This window comes from Taeniopygia guttata, chromosome 13 (assembly GCF_048771995.1).
Source record: "Taeniopygia guttata chromosome 13, bTaeGut7.mat, whole genome shotgun sequence".
Taxonomy (NCBI): Eukaryota; Metazoa; Chordata; class Aves; order Passeriformes; family Estrildidae; genus Taeniopygia; species Taeniopygia guttata.
In genome coordinates, this window is record NC_133038.1 from 18,201,218 (window position 1) to 18,218,811 (window position 17,594).

A 17,594-nucleotide genomic window follows, 5' to 3' on the forward strand; every position below is an offset into this window, starting at 1 on the left:
CCACTGTGGGGAGGGAGCAGCGAAAATTTGGGCAGAGCCATCAGCAGAGGAGACCGTGGTGGGAACACAGAGGTATTGGTCGTGCTCACAGAAATTTGGGAGTGCACCGGAGCCCAAGGCATCCATCCCAGCGCCGGTGTGGGAAGGGCTGGTTGGCGTGGGAGCCCCTGGCCGTGCCCAGTGCTGCGGGGCTCCAGGAGGAGTTGCTCTGTGCAGGAAAGACTCTTGGTGGCAAAGCAGTGGCATGGGCAGGGAGCAGTTACCTTCTAAGCCACGATTCCCTGGTGTGATCGGGTAGGGAGTCATGTGGGCCACGTCGGGAGCGCTTCTGGGGATGGAAAATGGGAGATTTGTAACGTCAGTTTCCCTGTAATAAAAACTCTGCCAGACAAGAGAGGGCAAAAGCTCTCATTGCTGTGTGGCTGAAGGCAGGAGAGCAAAGCAGAGCTGGGGAGAGCTGGGAGAGAAGATAGGACAAGCTTCCCCCAGGCAGGCTGGGCCCTGCTGAGCTGGGTGCTGTGGATGCTGCCACAAGCTCCAGGCTTGGAAAAACATCTCCTGTGCTACCCAGCAATGCAGGGGCATCTGGGCACTGCAGCTACAAGACAGACAGCTGTGTGTCAAACAAGATATTGACTTACGTGGAAGACACACGTCAGTATCAGCAAAACGAAGATGAAGAAAAACAGCAAAACCACAAACTTTCTCACGTACACCACAGCCTCTAGTTTCTGCTGTGAGGAAAGGAAGGAAGATCACAGGGGTAAGAGGATTCCTTCCATTCTCCTTCCTTCCATTCTCCCTTGCCTAGAAGGACACACGCAGCAGTGCCTGCAGCTCTCCTACCTTCTCTGTGAGTTTCTTGCCCTTCCCCAAGGCCATGTGAATGATCATGTTCTCTTGCAGATGACACTGCTCCATGGGATCATAGGCTCCCTGGTTCTCTTTTCTCTCCCTGAGCACGTTGAGAAGCAGCCTGGTCTTCAAGACCATCTTGGTACAGGCCTGCTTGAGCTGGGGCAGGCTGCAGTCCTTCCTTAGAGCTCGCTCCACGTGGGCCATGAATGCCCGCAGGCCTTTGTGTGCCTCCAGCAACTGCCAGTGCTGATCAACATTGGTTTCCAGTTCTTTTGGAACTGGTGCAAGGTCTGGACTTTGGGGGCTCCAAGGTTTATTGAGGAGCATGTCGTCTTCCTCCTCTGGGGTTTCACGGATGGTCAGGAGGTGCCTGTCTATAGAGGAATGCTCCTCTTCAGCCGTGGCTCCTCCTCTGCGGCTCGCAGCGGGGCGGCTCTGAACCAAGGGGTCAGAGAGAAAATCCAGGTTCCTGTTTAGACCCTGGTCAGATATGGACCTTTGCTCCACTTTCACAGGTCTCCAAACCTCGTAGAAAAGCTGATTATATCCAACCCGATACTGGCTGTCCTTCTTCTTGTGCCATTTGTGCGTCCTGACGTAGTGCTTCTTGGGAGCTGGACCTTCCTCCTCATCTCTGTGTTGTCCAGTGATGAAGGCATCGTCAGCACGTTTTAATCCACCAGCTGCAGCCCAGGGGTTTAATCCTTCTGAGTATAAAAGTGACTCCATCTCTTGATCCCAGCTTGAGGGTGTCTTTTCTACCACATGCTTCAGCCAGGCAGGCTGGGGCTGGTGTGGGACAATGCTTTTCACAGTCTTGATGCTTTCAGCCTTGTGCACCATCTTCTTGAGCTTGGCCCTCCGGTCATCAGCACTTCTTTGGCCTTCGTGCCCCAAGAGATGCTGAGGGGGATATGAATTTGGTCTGGAACTGTCCAGGCTGCTGACATCACCCTCCATGCTCAGGGCCAGGGCAACCGCAAGCGTCGCAGTTCCATCATCTCCCAGTGAAGGCTCCTTGGGCTTGAGGCTCAACACTGGGCTGCTGTTCAGCTCTCTGCGTTGTTCCATGTCCATTGATTCTCCCCGTGCCTCTAGCGCAGTTGTGTGAGCTGGAGAACACCGAGAGAGCAGATCAGCGGCTGGGCGCAAGCACAGGCTCAGTGCCTACCTTGAGCAGCAGGAGCTGATCTCAAGGCCAGGGAGCGCAAGAGCAGAGTGGGGGATGTGTTTTGGAGAGGAGAAGAGCCCTTCAATCCATCCCATTATCCCCTTGGGGCAGAGCAGAGAGCTGGTTCTTTCCTGGTGTCTCCTGGGGTTCTGTTTGGACGGGAAGGAAAGATCCCTGGGGAATGGGTTGGCTGTCACAGAGGTTGCCACAGCTCCAGAAGAGCAGGCTTGAGTTGCTCTGCAGGAGCCAGTGAAGAGCCAGAGACCCCAGAGGAAAGATCAGCACTGCAACGGGGGCACAGACTGGCAGGGGAAGAAAGCCCAGGGACTCCTTTGCTCCAGGGCCCTTCCCAAGAGCAGCAGCTCAAGCTGTTACACCAGGAAAATCTTCCTCAAGGGCGCCAGAGCTCTGGGCCTGTGCTATGGGAAAGCTGGGGCTGAGCCAGTGAGAGAAGTGAGCTCTCTGGGGACCTTGGAAACCTGGCTGGTATCTCTTTGCCTGGCCCTGCTGTGGACAGGATTTTCTGTGCCCTGTGCCCAGCTAGAGCAGGACGGTGCTTTGCTCCACCCTGCACAGGCCAAGGCGGGGATGACAGTGCTTGCTGTTCAGCCTGCAGAGCGCATCACGGGCCCTGCCCTTTGTCCTGCAGTGGCCAGTGGGGTGGCACAGAATCCAGGCTGTTCGGGGAATCACCAGATCTCTTGATGGGCAGACATTGCCTTCCAGCACCAGGGAAGGGCACGGGGCATTCCTGCTTTCCTTGCCTGGGGGACATGGTGTGGATAGGGAAGTCGTAGGTTTGGTGGGCCCAGCGAGCTGTTCCTCCTCCAGGCAGCATGTGACACACAAGCTATGTACAATCCCCAGGAACTTCCCATCCCAAGGTGTTTTGTCCAAAGCCTGTACTCCAAGGGGAGATCAGGAGCCCCCCTGCAGCACAGGGCAGTGCTGCAGCATCTCCCCAGCCTCAGGCCAAGTGGCAGTTTGAGCTCCCCCAGCCCCTCCGGACACCAACCGCACTGCGGGGCGCTGGTGCTGCACAGCTTCTGGCACGGGAACTGGATGGTCCTGCAGGGGCTCTCAGGCCAGGGACGCTCCTGGCACAGGCAGCAGGCCGCCTCCTTGGGCACTTGGCTAAAGACAAGAGGGGATATTGCAGGAACACCTGGCCACCCAGTCCATGGCTCCATCAGAGCCCAGCTCAGGGAATGCCTGGATACCACACATGGGGGTTGTGCCTAACTGTGTGCCACAGCTCTGGGAAAGGCCCCTGACTCCCCATGCCAAACATTGAAAGGGGATTTTAACCTGGAAAGTAGAAGTGCTCCCAAAATACCACATGACACAGAAATGCACCCGCCTGAAGTTCCAACTCCCCTGTGAGAAACCTGCAGCAAGTCACCCGAAAGGTGAGATTCTGCCTCTGAGCCAGTGAGTTTTGGCACGTTCCCAGAAGGAACAGCAACTCTGGAGCTTACTGGGCTTGTTCTGGTTGTGTGGCACACGGATTTGTTTCCCAAGAAGAGCCCTTGTCCCAGCACTGCGGGCCTGCTGGTGGCTGGGGCTCAGTCGCACACACTCACAGGGTTTCCAAGCTCACTGTGGACTGCAGCAGCAGCAGCAGCGTCTGTGGGTTCACTTGGGTGGCACTCAGGTCTCTGCAAGCATTGGAAAGAGCTCATGAAATTCCACGGTGACATTGCCAGAACTCTGCTCTGAGAGCAGAGGGCCCAGGGCCCTGATGATGCTGGTGCTGCCTGCAGAGGCATCCACTTCTGCCTGCTCCAAGAGAAGCCATTCTGGAGCCCAGCTTCCCTCTGCCTCGCCCTGCTCTAACCCAGCCCATGGGAATCAGGAGGGCAATCCTGCAGCTCTCGTGGCAGACAGATGCCACCAGAAAGGATTGCCCCTCTCCCGACTCTCCTGCTGCTCTCCCCTGAGGGCACCCGAGTCCCTGAAGCAGGCAGGAGCCTGGAGCTGCTGGCACGAGTGCAGTTTATTCCCAGAGCCCTGCGGCCTCTCCACCTGGCCCTAGACCTGGATGGGCTCTCATCCCTGAAAGTTTGTGTCCCAGTTCCTGGGTTGCTGTACAGCTGGGGACACACCAGCACCACTTGGCCTTTGCCGTGCTCTGCTGGAGCCGGGCTCGTTGTGTCTCCAGCAGACTCAGGCTGGGCAAGGGGGAGATTTGCTCGGGCACTTGCGCTGCTTTCCTGAGAACAGGGCGCTCGAGAGAGACACAGGTCTCTGTGGATCTGCTCCAGATGAGCCAATACTTACAGAGAGCTCACGGAGGGCAGCTTGAAGAAGGCAGCGTCAGCAATGACAGCCAGTGGGTTGTGGCTGAGGATCCTGAGAAAATACAGAGCTCTGTCAGGGCTGATGGTGAGGATGTGAGCTGCGTGTGCCGGGCACGTGGGGACGGCCTGGCGGCTTTCAAGGAAGCCTTGCAGGGGGTGAGCAGGGCAGGAGAAAGGGCCTTTGCAGCTGCACACTCCTGGTGCTCCCTGGCTGACATCCACTGTCAGAATCAGGACTTTCCCCAGGGCAAGTCTGCTTTTGCCCACAGACCCGGCAGAGACCCTGCAGAGACTCGCCCTGGCGGGCCTTTAGCCCTGGTGCCACTTACAGCTCCTGGAGGAACTGCATCCCATGCCAGGCCTGGAAAGTGCCGCTGCGGATCCGTGTGAGGCCATTCCCGGAGAGATTTCTGGGGAAAGAGGAGGTCACACACAGGAATCGGGCCTGCCCTACAGAAAGAGGGGGCAAAGCGGGATCTCTTTGCAGGAAAGGTGCAAAGCCAAAGTGGAAACGGGAGGAAACTGCTGCTTTCTCAGTGTTTCTAGCCTGCCCAGGAGAGGAAGCAAAGGCTGAACTCTCTTTCTGTTCCACGATGCAGCCAAGGCTGCAAGAACTGGCTGCTCTGATGGCTGCGTGTGGACAAGCTCCCTGGGGTCTGTGCCCTGGCGTGGCCTTCCAGCCATCGGCATTGACCTCTGCAGCTCAGCTGGGCTCTGGGCAGGGCAGATTTAGGGGAACAGGAGCATTTTCCTACACAGGAAGGCTTCCCAGTGCAAAGGCTGAGCTGAAGACACCAGAAAGAAACTTGATCACTCACAGAAACTTCAGGAAAGGCAGTGGCTCAAAAGCCCGTTCCTCAATGGACAGGATCTCGTTGCAGGACAAATCCCTGTTGCAGTTAGAACAACAAATGTCACTTCCATTTCCCCTGTCCCTTTTACTTGCCTCTGCAGCCTGCATCCCAGGAGGGACAAAGGGCACCATGTGCCCGGCGGCCTGAGAAGCAGGGCCCCAGGGAGCCCTCCGCCCTGGGCAGGGCACGGTGCTTACAGGTGCTTCAGCAGGAACAGCCCCTCCAGGGAATGGCTCTTCACAGCCCGCAGCTCATTGTCTCTGAGCACTCTGCAAGGAGACACAGGGACATTGTGACAGCGGCCACTGGCCTGCAGCAAATGGGATCGTCCTGGGAAAATCTCCTGCAGCAGCACGACTGAAGCATCGCTCTGGGTCCCTGCAGGGATCGTCCCCACTCCTGGCCAGAGCAGGCCCTTGCTCCTGGCCGGCTGAAGCTGAGCACAGCTTGATCCCTGGGCAGACAGACACAGGGATGGTGCCCTGGGCTGCAAGAGACTCGCAGCAGTTCTTGCCCTGCTGGGAAGCTGTGGTGATTCGCAGCCCTCATTGCAGAGCAGCCGAGCTTTGAATACCAATGGAAGTGGGTGGAGTGGGGGCAGCTGCTCCAGCCCCAGACCAAAGGAGGCAAAATCTCAAAACTCCTGACATTTGAAACACTGTAGGGCACTTACAAGGTCTCAGTCCATGGGTAGTCCTTCCAGGCTTGTTTTCCAACAGTAGCAATGGAGTTGCCAGTGAAATCTCTGCAAAGAGACAAAAGACCCGGTCCCCCCTCAGGAAAAGCCATTTCCCTGCCATTGGCCTGCTGAGCTGGAAGCGGGCTTTGCCTGGAGAAGGCACAGTGTGCCCAGCCTGGCTTCACCCTGATGCCGAGCTCAGGCCCCCCCATCTGTGGCCAGGGAGTGCCCCGGGTGTCCCAGGTGGGCTTTGCAGACACAGGGAGCTGAGGAGGGGCAGCTGCAGGGCTCTGTGGGGCCGCGGGACTCACAGCACGGTCAGGGCTCGGCGGCGGCTGGCCGGGGGCACGGTGGCCAGGCCGGCGTGGCCGCAGTTCAGCTGCCGACAGCCTGGGCAGCGGCAGGGCTCTGGGCAGAGCTCCTTGGCAGCTCCCGGGGAGGGGGCTACTGCCAGCAGCAGGGCCAGCAGGAGCAGAGCGCACACGAGACGCATCACCAGGTCCATGGCGAGGCAGGACTGGCTGCAGTCACCTGGGATGCAGACCTGAGCTGGAGCTGTGGCAGTTCCTGTGTCACAGTGGTGCTGCCGATGTCACAGTGGTCCTTCTCATGTCACTGTAGCATTGCTTGTGTCACCGTGGTGGTGCTTTAGAACTCGCAGCAAACAGCAGTTCAGGCCATGATGTCACCAAATGACTCTGTCTCAGAGCCGTCAATCTTTGGAATCATGGAATGGATTGGCTTCGAAGGAGCCTTGAGCTCCATCCACTGCCACCACTGCCATGGCAGGGAAACCTTCACCTGTCCTCCCAGGCTACTCCAAGCCCCCTCCAACCTGGCCTTAGGCACTTCCAGGGCTCCAGGGGCACCACAGCTGCTCTGGGCACCCTGTGCCAGGGACTCCCTGCCCTCACAGGGAAGAATTTCTCCCGAACACAGGATCTAAGCCTGCTCTGTGTCACTGTGGAGCCATTCCCATTTGTATTGGCTTTGTGTGGCCAGGTTTTGCCATGGGTTTGGGGCTGCAGGTGCTGTTGACATTTCTTTTGCTTCTCATTATCCTGCTCTGATTTTCTTGGCAATAAATGTAATGAATATCCCCAAGTTCTGTCTGTTCTGTCCATGATGGTGACCGGGGAGGCATCTCTCCCTCTCTTTCACTAAACTGATGAGCCTTTCGCTGGCTTTTCTCGGGCCGGGGCGGCTCCCGCGGTGATTGGGGCAAGGTGGCCTCCCGGCCTGGCCACAGAGTCACAGAGCCCCCAAAGTCACTGACGATGGAAAAGACCTCCGCCTTCAGAGCGTCCATCCTGTGCCCGATCCCCACCTTGCCAGCCAGGCCGGAGAACTCAGTGCCACCTCCAGCCACTTCCTTGGACCCCTCCTGGCCCGGCGAGTCCACCACCTCCTTGGGCAGCCCCTGCCGAGGCCTGACCACCCTTTCCATGAGGAAATTGCCCGTGTGCCCAAAGACGAGCTGCTGAGGAAGCAGAGCCGCTGAGCAGGAAGCTTTGCCTGGGACTCAGGGAAAACACACAATTTACAGCTTTGCAAGAAGGGCAGCACCACCGGAGGATGGTAGGGATGTCATTGGGGCATGCAGGGAGAAAGGTAGAAAAGTAAAGGCGCAGCTGGAACTGAATTTGGCCAATTCCATGAAGGAGAAGAGAAACTGCTTTTACAAATACATCGGCAACACCGGGAAGAACAAGGACAAACTTTGTTTTTATTGAATGCAGGGAGAACATTGCAACATGGGATGAGGAAAACCCTGAGGTACCGATGCCTCCTCTCGGTGTCCAGAGCTTGTGCTTGCCTGCAGCACCCTCTGGCTTTTCCTCAGAATGAAAATAACAGTCAAGGAAAAAGCATCTAACAGTATAACAACAGCCAATGAAACAGCATCCAAAGTGAGCCTCAGCTAAAAGGGGAGGGGAAAAATTGCTGGCATCTCATTAACTTCCTTAAAGTCTTCCTCCTTACTTCTTCACACTTCTTCTGTGTCTTCCTGGGATGCTTTTCTCTGGTACTCATAGGCATCCCTGATGCGTTGAATCCATAGCAATTCAGACTTCGTAAACGGGGAGCAGCACTGGGAAGCGCCATGAATAGGAGGGAAACAGGAGCAACACTCAGAGGGGCTCCCTGCCCTATTCTGCTCTACATTCTGCGCCTCCTTCTTATCCTTCCTCCCTCTCTGTGGCAGTTTTATACAGAACCTGAAAAAATCAGAAAGGGAAAATAGGGAGGAAAAAAAGAAAGCAGCTGGTGATGGAGGCTGGGGGCAACAGGGCTGCCTGTGCTCTGCCCTGTCTGGGAAGCCGCTGCTGGAGGAGTTGGGAAGGGGCATTTCCAACGCTACAAAGCGATTGAGTGAGCGAGGTGAATGGGGAGAAAAAGGCTTCTGGACATCCCATCATCCCCAGAGGGCCCTGCTCCTGGTCTGTAAGCAGGGAGGTTTGGCAGGGAGGGCTGCAGCAGGTGCCAGCACCTCTTCCTGCTCAGGGGTGCATCCGCAGAGCCTAAAGAAGAAGATGGGGAGCCCCAGCAGGGATGGCAATGGCTGGCAATGCAGGGAATATGCCCTGCATGCAAAAGGCAACTGGAGAGGATGGGAGTGAGTTCCACACCAGCCACTGTGGGGAGGGAGCAGTGAAAATTTGGGCAGAGCCATCAGCAGAGGAGACCGTGGTGGGAACACAGAGGTATTGGTCGTGCTCACAGAAATTTGGGAGTGCACCGGAGCCCAAGGCATCCATCCCAGCGCCGGTGTGGGAAGGGCTGGTTGGCGTGGGAGCCCCTGGCCGTGCCCAGTGCTGCGGGGCTCCAGGAGGAGTTGCTCTGTGCAGGAAAGACTCTTGGTGGCAAAGCAGTGGCATGGGCAGGGAGCAGTTACCTTCTAAGCCACGATTCCCTGGTGTGATCGGGTAGGGAGTCATGTGGGCCACGTCGGGAGCGCTTCTGGGGATGGAAAATGGGAGATTTGTAACGTCAGTTTCCCTGTAATAAAAACTCTGCCAGACAAGAGAGGGCAAAAGCTCTCATTGCTGTGTGGCTGAAGGCAGGAGAGCAAAGCAGAGCTGGGGAGAGCTGGGAGAGAAGATAGGACAAGCTTCCCCCAGGCAGGCTGGGCCCTGCTGAGCTGGGTGCTGTGGATGCTGCCACAAGCTCCAGGCTTGGAAAAACATCTCCTGTGCTACCCAGCAATGCAGGGGCATCTGGGCACTGCAGCTACAAGACAGACAGCTGTGTGTCAAACAAGATATTGACTTACGTGGAAGACACACGTCAGTATCAGCAAAACGAAGATGAAGAAAAACAGCAAAACCACAAACTTTCTCACGTACACCACAGCCTCTAGTTTCTGCTGTGAGGAAAGGAAGGAAGATCACAGGGGTAAGAGGATTCCTTCCATTCTCCTTCCTTCCATTCTCCCTTGCCTAGAAGGACACACGCAGCAGTGCCTGCAGCTCTCCTACCTTCTCTGTGAGTTTCTTGCCCTTCCCCAAGGCCATGTGAATGATCATGTTCTCTTGCAGACGACACTGCTCCATGGGATCATAGGCTCCCTGGTTCTCTTTTCTCTCCCTGAGCACGTTGAGAAGCAGCCTGGTCTTCAAGACCATCTTGGTACAGGCCTGCTTGAGCTGGGGCAGGCTGCAGTCCTTCCTTAGAGCTCGCTCCACGTGGGCCATGAATGCCCGCAGGCCTTTGTGTGCCTCCAGCAACTGCCAGTGCTGATCAACATTGGTTTCCAGTTCTTTTGGAACTGGTGCAAGGTCTGGACTTTGGGGGCTCCAAGGTTTATTGAGGAGCATGTCGTCTTCCTCCTCTGGGGTTTCACGGATGGTCAGGAGGTGCCTGTCTATAGAGGAATGCTCCTCTTCAGCCGTGGCTCCTCCTCTGCGGCTCGCAGCGGGGCGGCTCTGAACCAAGGGGTCAGAGAGAAAATCCAGGTTCCTGTTTAGACCCTGGTCAGATATGGACCTTTGCTCCACTTTCACAGGTCTCCAAACCTCGTAGAAAAGCTGATTATATCCAACCCGATACTGGCTGTCCTTCTTCTTGTGCCATTTGTGCGTCCTGACGTAGTGCTTCTTGGGAGCTGGACCTTCCTCCTCATCTCTGTGTTGTCCAGTGATGAAGGCATCGTCAGCACGTTTTAATCCACCAGCTGCAGCCCAGGGGTTTAATCCTTCTGAGTATAAAAGTGACTCCATCTCTTGATCCCAGCTTGAGGGTGTCTTTTCTACCACATGCTTCAGCCAGGCAGGCTGGGGCTGGTGTGGGACAATGCTTTTCACAGTCTTGATGCTTTCAGCCTTGTGCACCATCTTCTTGAGCTTGGCCCTCCGGTCATCAGCACTTCTTTGGCCTTCGTGCCCCAAGAGATGCTGAGGGGGATATGAATTTGGTCTGGAACTGTCCAGGCTGCTGACATCACCCTCCATGCTCAGGGCCAGGGCAACCGCAAGCGTCGCAGTTCCATCATCTCCCAGTGAAGGCTCCTTGGGCTTGAGGCTCAACACTGGGCTGCTGTTCAGCTCTCTGCGTTGTTCCATGTCCATTGATTCTCCCCGTGCCTCTAGCGCAGTTGTGTGAGCTGGAGAACACCGAGAGAGCAGATCAGCGGCTGGGCGCAAGCACAGGCTCAGTGCCTACCTTGAGCAGCAGGAGCTGATCTCAAGGCCAGGGAGCGCAAGAGCAGAGTGGGGGATGTGTTTTGGAGAGGAGAAGAGCCCTTCAATCCATCCCATTATCCCCTTGGGGCAGAGCAGAGAGCTGGTTCTTTCCTGGTGTCTCCTGGGGTTCTGTTTGGACGGGAAGGAAAGATCCCTGGGGAATGGGTTGGCTGTCACAGAGGTTGCCACAGCTCCAGAAGAGCAGGCTTGAGTTGCTCTGCAGGAGCCAGTGAAGAGCCAGAGACCCCAGAGGAAAGATCAGCACTGCAACGGGGGCACAGACTGGCAGGGGAAGAAAGCCCAGGGACTCCTTTGCTCCAGGGCCCTTCCCAAGAGCAGCAGCTCAAGCTGTTACACCAGGAAAATCTTCCTCAAGGGCGCCAGAGCTCTGGGCCTGTGCTATGGGAAAGCTGGGGCTGAGCCAGTGAGAGAAGTGAGCTCTCTGGGGACCTTGGAAACCTGGCTGGTATCTCTTTGCCTGGCCCTGCTGTGGACAGGATTTTCTGTGCCCTGTGCCCAGCTAGAGCAGGACGGTGCTTTGCTCCACCCTGCACAGGCCAAGGCGGGGATGACAGTGCTTGCTGTTCAGCCTGCAGAGCGCATCACGGGCCCTGCCCTTTGTCCTGCAGTGGCCAGTGGGGTGGCACAGAATCCAGGCTGTTAGGGGAATCACCAGATCTCTTGATGGGCAGACATTGCCTTCCAGCACCAGGGAAGGGCACGGGGCATTCCTGCTTTCCTTGCCTGGGGGACATGGTGTGGATAGGGAAGTCGTAGGTTTGGTGGGCCCAGCGAGCTGTTCCTCCTCCAGGCAGCATGTGACACACAAGCTATGTACAATCCCCAGGAACTTCCCATCCCAAGGTGTTTTGTCCAAAGCCTGTACTCCAAGGGGAGATCAGGAGCCCCCCTGCAGCACAGGGCAGTGCTGCAGCATCTCCCCAGCCTCAGGCCAAGTGGCAGTTTGAGCTCCCCCAGCCCCTCCGGACACCAACCGCACTGCGGGGCGCTGGTGCTGCACAGCTTCTGGCACGGGAACTGGATGGTCCTGCAGGGGCTCTCAGGCCAGGGACGCTCCTGGCACAGGCAGCAGGCCGCCTCCTTGGGCACTTGGCTAAAGACAAGAGGGGATATTGCAGGAACACCTGGCCACCCAGTCCATGGCTCCATCAGAGCCCAGCTCAGGGAATGCCTGGATACCACACATGGGGGTTGTGCCTAACTGTGTGCCACAGCTCTGGGAAAGGCCCCTGACTCCCCATGCCAAACATTGAAAGGGGATTTTAACCTGGAAAGTAGAAGTGCTCCCAAAATACCACATGACACAGAAATGCACCCGCCTGAAGTTCCAACTCCCCTGTGAGAAACCTGCAGCAAGTCACCCGAAAGGTGAGATTCTGCCTCTGAGCCAGTGAGTTTTGGCACGTTCCCAGAAGGAACAGCAACTCTGGAGCTTACTGGGCTTGTTCTGGTTGTGTGGCACACGGATTTGTTTCCCAAGAAGAGCCCTTGTCCCAGCACTGCGGGCCTGCTGGTGGCTGGGGCTCAGTCGCACACACTCACAGGGTTTCCAAGCTCACTGTGGACTGCAGCAGCAGCAGCAGCGTCTGTGGGGTCACTTGGGTGGCACTCAGGTCTCTGCAAGCATTGGAAAGAGCTCATGAAATTCCACGGTGACATTGCCAGAACTCTGCTCTGAGAGCAGAGGGCCCAGGGCCCTGATGATGCTGGTGCTGCCTGCAGAGGCATCCACTTCTGCCTGCTCCAAGAGAAGCCATTCTGGAGCCCAGCTTCCCTCTGCCTCGCCCTGCTCTAACCCAGCCCATGGGAATCAGGAGGGCAATCCTGCAGCTCTCGTGGCAGACAGATGCCACCAGAAAGGATTGCCCCTCTCCCGACTCTCCTGCTGCTCTCCCCTGAGGGCACCCGAGTCCCTGAAGCAGGCAGGAGCCTGGAGCTGCTGGCACGAGTGCAGTTTATTCCCAGAGCCCTGCGGCCTCTCCACCTGGCCCTAGACCTGGATGGGCTCTCATCCCTGAAAGTTTGTGTCCCAGTTCCTGGGTTGCTGTACAGCTGGGGACACACCAGCACCACTTGGCCTTTGCCTTGCTCTGCTGGAGCCGGGCTCGTTGTGTCTCCAGCAGACTCAGGCTGGGCAAGGGGGAGATTTGCTCGGGCACTTGCGCTGCTTTCCTGAGAACAGGGCGCTCGAGAGAGACACAGGTCTCTGTGGATCTGCTCCAGATGAGCCAATACTTACAGAGAGCTCACGGAGGGCAGCTTGAAGAAGGCAGCGTCAGCAATGACAGCCAGTGGGTTGTGGCTGAGGATCCTGAGAAAATACAGAGCTCTGTCAGGGCTGATGGTGAGGATGTGAGCTGCGTGTGCCGGGCACGTGGGGACGGCCTGGCGGCTTTCAAGGAAGCCTTGCAGGGGGTGAGCAGGGCAGGAGAAAGGGCCTTTGCAGCTGCACACTCCTGGTGCTCCCTGGCTGACATCCACTGTCAGAATCAGGACTTTCCCCAGGGCAAGTCTGCTTTTGCCCACAGACCCGGCAGAGACCCTGCAGAGACTCGCCCTGGCGGGCCTTTAGCCCTGGTGCCACTTACAGCTCCTGGAGGAACTGCATCCCATGCCAGGCCTGGAAAGTGCCGCTGCGGATCCGTGTGAGGCCATTCCCGGAGAGATTTCTGGGGAAAGAGGAGGTCACACACAGGAATCGGGCCTGCCCTACAGAAAGAGGGGGCAAAGCGGGATCTCTTTGCAGGAAAGGTGCAAAGCCAAAGTGGAAACGGGAGGAAACTGCTGCTTTCTCAGTGTTTCTAGCCTGCCCAGGAGAGGAAGCAAAGGCTGAACTCTCTTTCTGTTCCACGATGCAGCCAAGGCTGCAAGAACTGGCTGCTCTGATGGCTGCGTGTGGACAAGCTCCCTGGGGTCTGTGCCCTGGCGTGGCCTTCCAGCCATCGGCATTGACCTCTGCAGCTCAGCTGGGCTCTGGGCAGGGCAGATTTAGGGGAACAGGAGCATTTTCCTACACAGGAAGGCTTCCCAGTGCAAAGGCTGAGCTGAAGACACCAGAAAGAAACTTGATCACTCACAGAAACTTCAGGAAAGGCAGTGGCTCAAAAGCCCGTTCCTCAATGGACAGGATCTCGTTGCAGGACAAATCCCTGTTGCAGTTAGAACAACAAATGTCACTTCCATTTCCCCTGTCCCTTTTACTTGCCTCTGCAGCCTGCATCCCAGGAGGGACAAAGGGCACCATGTGCCCGGCGGCCTGAGAAGCAGGGCCCCAGGGAGCCCTCCGCCCTGGGCAGGGCACGGTGCTTACAGGTGCTTCAGCAGGAACAGCCCCTCCAGGGAATGGCTCTTCACAGCCCGCAGCTCATTGTCTCTGAGCACTCTGCAAGGAGACACAGGGACATTGTGACAGCGGCCACTGGCCTGCAGCAAATGGGATTGTCCTGGGAAAATCTCCTGCAGCAGCACGACTGAAGCATCGCTCTGGGTCCCTGCAGGGATCGTCCCCACTCCTGGCCAGAGCAGGCCCTTGCTCCTGGCCGGCTGAAGCTGAGCACAGCTTGATCCCTGGGCAGACAGACACAGGGATGGTGCCCTGGGCTGCAAGAGACTCGCAGCAGTTCTTGCCCTGCTGGGAAGCTGTGGTGATTCGCAGCCCTCATTGCAGAGCAGCCGAGCTTTGAATACCAATGGAAGTGGGTGGAGTGGGGGCAGCTGCTCCAGCCCCAGACCAAAGGAGGCAAAATCTCAAAACTCCTGACATTTGAAACACTGTAGGGCACTTACAAGGTCTCAGTCCATGGGTAGTCCTTCCAGGCTTGTTTTCCAACAGTAGCAATGGAGTTGCCAGTGAAATCTCTGCAAAGAGACAAAAGACCCGGTCCCCCCTCAGGAAAAGCCATTTCCCTGCCATTGGCCTGCTGAGCTGGAAGCGGGCTTTGCCTGGAGAAGGCACAGTGTGCCCAGCCTGGCTTCACCCTGATGCCGAGCTCAGGCCCCCCCATCTGTGGCCAGGGAGTGCCCCGGGTGTCCCAGGTGGGCTTTGCAGACACAGGGAGCTGAGGAGGGGCAGCTGCAGGGCTCTGTGGGGCCGCGGGACTCACAGCACGGTCAGGGCTCGGCGGCGGCTGGCCGGGGGCACGGTGGCCAGGCCGGCGTGGCCGCAGTTCAGCTGCCGACGGCCTGGGCAGCGGCAGGGCTCTGGGCAGAGCTCCTTGGCAGCTCCCGGGGAGGGGGCTACTGCCAGCAGCAGGGCCAGCAGGAGCAGAGCGCACACGAGACGCATCACCAGGTCCATGGCGAGGCAGGACTGGCTGCAGTCACCTGGGATGCAGACCTGAGCTGGAGCTGTGGCAGTTCCTGTGTCACAGTGGTGCTGCCGATGTCACAGTGGTCCTTCTCATGTCACTGTAGCATTGCTTGTGTCACCGTGGTGGTGCTTTAGAACTCGCAGCAAACAGCAGTTCAGGCCATGATGTCACCAAATGACTCTGTCTCAGAGCCGTCAATCTTTGGAATCATGGAATGGATTGGCTTCGAAGGAGCCTTGAGCTCCATCCACTGCCACCACTGCCATGGCAGGGAAACCTTCACCTGTCCTCCCAGGCTACTCCAAGCCCCCTCCAACCTGGCCTTAGGCACTTCCAGGGCTCCAGGGGCACCACAGCTGCTCTGGGCACCCTGTGCCAGGGACTCCCTGCCCTCACAGGGAAGAATTTCTCCCGAACACAGGATCTAAGCCTGCTCTGTGTCACTGTGGAGCCATTCCCATTTGTATTGGCTTTGTGTGGCCAGGTTTTGCCATGGGTTTGGGGCTGCAGGTGCTGTTGACATTTCTTTTGCTTCTCATTATCCTGCTCTGATTTTCTTGGCAATAAATGTAATGAATATCCCCAAGTTCTGTCTGTTCTGTCCATGATGGTGACCGGGGAGGCATCTCTCCCTCTCTTTCACTAAACTGATGAGCCTTTCGCTGGCTTTTCTCGGGCCGGGGCGGCTCCCGCGGTGATTGGGGCAAGGTGGCCTCCCGGCCTGGCCACAGAGTCACAGAGCCCCCAAAGTCACTGACGATGGAAAAGACCTCCGCCTTCAGAGCGTCCATCCTGTGCCCGATCCCCACCTTGCCAGCCAGGCCGGAGAACTCAGTGCCACCTCCAGCCACTTCCTTGGACCCCTCCTGGCCCGGCGAGTCCACCACCTCCTTGGGCAGCCCCTGCCGAGGCCTGACCACCCTTTCCATGAGGAAATTGCCCGTGTGCCCAAAGACGAGCTGCTGAGGAAGCAGAGCCGCTGAGCAGGAAGCTTTGCCTGGGACTCAGGGAAAACACACAATTTACAGCTTTGCAAGAAGGGCAGCACCACCGGAGGATGGTAGGGATGTCATTGGGGCATGCAGGGAGAAAGGTAGAAAAGTAAAGTCCCAGCTGGAACTGAATTTGGCCAATTCCATGAAGGAGAAGAGAAACTGCTTTTACAAATACATCGGCAACACCGGGAAGAACAAGGACAAACTTTGTTTTTATTGAATGCAGGGAGAACATTGCAACATGGGATGAGGAAAACCCTGAGGTACCGATGCCTCCTCTCGGTGTCCAGAGCTTGTGCTTGCCTGCAGCACCCTCTGGCTTTTCCTCAGAATGAAAATAACAGTCAAGGAAAAAGCATCTAACAGTATAACAACAGCCAATGAAACAGCATCCAAAGTGAGCCTCAGCTAAAAGGGGAGGGGAAAAATTGCTGGCATCTCATTAACTTCCTTAAAGTCTTCCTCCTTACTTCTTCACACTTCTTCTGTGTCTTCCTGGGATGCTTTTCTCTGGTACTCATAGGCATCCCTGATGCGTTGAATCCATAGCAATTCAGACTTCGTAAACGGGGAGCAGCACTGGGAAGCGCCATGAATAGGAGGGAAACAGGAGCAACACTCAGAGGGGCTCCCTGCCCTATTCTGCTCTACATTCTGCGCCTCCTTCTTATCCTTCCTCCCTCTCTGTGGCAGTTTTATACAGAACCTGAAAAAATCAGAAAGGGAAAATAGGGAGGAAAAAAAGAAAGCAGCTGGTGATGGAGGCTGGGGGCAACAGGGCTGCCTGTGCTCTGCCCTGTCTGGGAAGCCGCTGCTGGAGGAGTTGGGAAGGGGCATTTCCAACGCTACAAAGCGATTGAGTGAGCGAGGTGAATGGGGAGAAAAAGGCTTCTGGACATCCCATCATCCCCAGAGGGCCCTGCTCCTGGTCTGTAAGCAGGGAGGTTTGGCAGGGAGGGCTGCAGCAGGTGCCAGCACCTCTTCCTGCTCAGGGGTGCATCCGCAGAGCCTAAAGAAGAAGATGGGGAGCCCCAGCAGGGATGGCAATGGCTGGCAATGCAGGGAATATGCCCTGCATGCAAAAGGCAACTGGAGAGGATGGGAGTGAGTTCCACACCAGCCACTGTGGGGAGGGAGCAGCGAAAATTTGGGCAGAGCCATCAGCAGAGGAGACCGTGGTGGGAACACAGAGGTATTGGTCGTGCTCACAGAAATTTGGGAGTGCACCGGAGCCCAAGGCATCCATCCCAGCGCCGGTGTGGGAAGGGCTGGTTGGCGTGGGAGCCCCTGGCCGTGCCCAGTGCTGCGGGGCTCCAGGAGGAGTTGCTCTGTGCAGGAAAGACTCTTGGTGGCAAAGCAGTGGCATGGGCAGGGAGCAGTTACCTTCTAAGCCACGATTCCCTGGTGTGATCGGGTAGGGAGTCATGTGGGCCACGTCGGGAGCGCTTCTGGGGATGGAAAATGGGAGATTTGTAACGTCAGTTTCCCTGTAATAAAAACTCTGCCAGACAAGAGAGGGCAAAAGCTCTCATTGCTGTGTGGCTGAAGGCAGGAGAGCAAAGCAGAGCTGGGGAGAGCTGGGAGAGAAGATAGGACAAGCTTCCCCCAGGCAGGCTGGGCCCTGCTGAGCTGGGTGCTGTGGATGCTGCCACAAGCTCCAGGCTTGGAAAAACATCTCCTGTGCTACCCAGCAATGCAGGGGCATCTGGGCACTGCAGCTACAA